Source organism: Melospiza melodia, chromosome 1 (assembly GCF_035770615.1).
Source record: "Melospiza melodia melodia isolate bMelMel2 chromosome 1, bMelMel2.pri, whole genome shotgun sequence".
NCBI classification, from domain to species: domain Eukaryota; kingdom Metazoa; phylum Chordata; class Aves; order Passeriformes; family Passerellidae; genus Melospiza; species Melospiza melodia.
Genome location: NC_086194.1, coordinates 39454 through 42028, shown reverse-complemented (window position 1 = coordinate 42028; position 2575 = coordinate 39454). Strand labels below are relative to the sequence as shown.

At 40.0% G+C, this 2575-nt stretch overlaps 1 long non-coding RNA gene across 1 annotated transcript; it reads left to right on the top strand.

Moving 5' to 3' along the window:
- On the top strand, positions 1 to 1025 carry LOC134429108 (uncharacterized). The gene is made up of 2 exons (XR_010030524.1): positions 1 to 67; positions 652 to 1025. It is a non-coding gene; the product is annotated as an uncharacterized LOC134429108 (long non-coding RNA).
- The last annotated feature ends 1550 nt before the right edge of the window (positions 1026 to 2575 follow it).

The following is a 2575-nucleotide window of genomic DNA, read 5'->3' as shown; positions in this document are numbered from 1 at the left end:
GGGGCAAGGACACGGCTGCCGAGCGAGGGAAGGGCGAGGGGCGGGAGCCAGCGGCGGTCGCCCCAGGGTCTGTAAATGGCGGGGACGGGTGAAGGACATTCGGTCATGCAAAGGGATGCGATGGCCGAGGAGAACGGCCGCGGCGGGGGCGGCCGGGCGGGGCCGGTTTCGGCGGGCGGCGGAGGTGCGGTCGCAGCGCTGCGCGGGCCGGGGCAGCGGGCGGGGGCGGGCGAGTGGCGTCGGAACAGGACGGCAGCCCCCGAGCCCGCGCCTGCCCCGCTCCAGGCGCTGGGAGCGACCGCGGGCCGGACAATCCCGGCGGGGCGGCGGGCAGGCGGCGGAGCGGGGCCGTGGCGCTCCCCGCCCTCGCTGCCGCCAGCTTTGGAAGGTCGGGCCGGGCGCCCGCCCCGCTGCCTCCTGGTCTCTGTAAACTCCTCTCTGGCTTCACAGGTCCATGCTGGAGAGTGGGACAAAGGGCCCTGCTGGTTGCCGTGTCCTCGGGGGGCAGAGAGTTCTGACCTTGGCCGCATGGGCTGCTGAGTGTTGGAACAATGGGGATGCGCTTTTATGTATTTAGTGACATTTATGTATTTTTATTTGTGTCCATTTTATGTATTTAGTGACATTTAGAGATTTATTCCCCTGCTTCAGGTAAGCGTGCATCATTGCCGGTATGGGATTGAGTGAAATGGCTGAGGAAACCAGCTCTGGGGAGGGAGGCAGGGAAATCCTCTCTTTACCCATTCTTCCGACAAACTCATCACGGCAGGACAGCCTGAAGACTGAAAGTGTAAGAAGATGTGGAGGGAAACAGAGAATCTGGCAGGAGCATCGAACGCACAAGTGCACGAATTTTGCATTTTGCTTGGATTTAAACTCAGAAGTTGTGAGGAATTTGGGAGTGAGAAGGGATATTTCAGAAGGAGAAGAAGAAAAAGAAGTTGTTGTTACAGTCTTGGCAAAAGCTTTTGTTCTAGCTAATAGAAGAAGTTAGTTTAAATAAAAAAAAGAAAAAAAAACGTGGAGTATTTTTTTTCTTCACTATGATATTCCTTGGTGGTATATGGTGTGTTGTTTTATTTCTTGGTATTATTAACTCTGTGTAAAGTGTTTTTTGAGTGAAGCTGACTTTCTGGATGGGTTGGTTTGTATTTGAGCTAGGATTAATTTCAAGAGGTTTCTTTCATAGACTTCTTTCATAGACAGGTATTACTGGCATTTTGGTTTTGTTTAACGTATGTATAAACATACAGCTTTGGTAGGGCCAGCTGGGCTGCTGGAGTTTTGGGTGTGAATTTATTAGATGGCTTTTGTTAAATGCAGTTTTTCATTTTTGAAATATTTTTCAATGTAGTGGTTTTAAGGTGGTTTTTAAGAATTCACTGTATTGTTTTATGTTGTTTGTAGTTGGTGTATGATAAGGGATGTGTGTGACTTCTTGAACACTCTGGTTTTAGTGTTCCTAAGTTCTGATTTCTTTCTGGTTTGTTAGGTGTTTTTACTTTTATTGTTGGGGAGAGGGGCATTTATGTGGTGGGTTTTTATAGGCAATATTTTTTAAATTTAGTTAGTGATATTTTGTAGTATTTTAATAGTTTAGATTTTTTTATTTTCATGCTTTTAGTTAATTTGTAAAATTTTTTCAAATAGCTTTTCCAGATTATTGGTTATTATTTGTGCATAAAGATATAGCTTTTTTTTGTTAGTACTGTTTTGGGTCAGTTGTACAGTTTTGAGTGTAGTGAGTTGGTTAGATTTAATTTTTAATGGGTGTTTGTTTTTATTAGTAGTTGTGTCATTTTCAAGGTGTATTTGAGTTTTTTGGGTGTTTGAGATATTGGTTTAGGAGGAAGTTTATGATGAGAATGTGTGGAGGCTTTGGGCTGCTTATAGTGGGATTTAAAATTTATTTACAGTTAGGTTTATTTGAGTTTTTATTAGGATTCAATGTTGTGGGATGTTTGTTCCGTTAGTAATAGAAATAGGTTTTGTTTTGATGTCCTGCAATGGGATGAGCGCGGGCTGCGTACAGGTGCTGACAAAGGTACAGTCTTGTTGTGGTTCTGATGTGTCGGGTTAATGAAGTTATATGGTCTAACATATACATGAAAATAGAAATAAATATAAATTTAAAAATAAATATGAAATTAGAGTGGTAGACATAGATAACAGATACATACATAAAAGTATAACATATGGTATATAATTGTAACATTATATATAGAGTGGAGTATAATTTATATATATTAAGAAAGATATATAAACATAGAATGTAAATATAAAAAGGTTAAAATAAATTGGAGATTTTTTTCGTTTTTTTTAGGTTATAGGCTGTTTTTTTAAATAAATAATATAAATAGAAACAATATAAAAGTAGAAATCCAGATATACAAATATGTAATTTATATACCGATATCTATAAATATCTAATATGAATAAATATAAGTAAAAGAACTACATAATATAAAAATAATACATCTATTATTATAATAAAAGGTATTCTCTCAAATATATATCTATAAATATAATAAATAAAAATTTTAAAGGTAGATGTGAATAGAATTTTAACTATTGT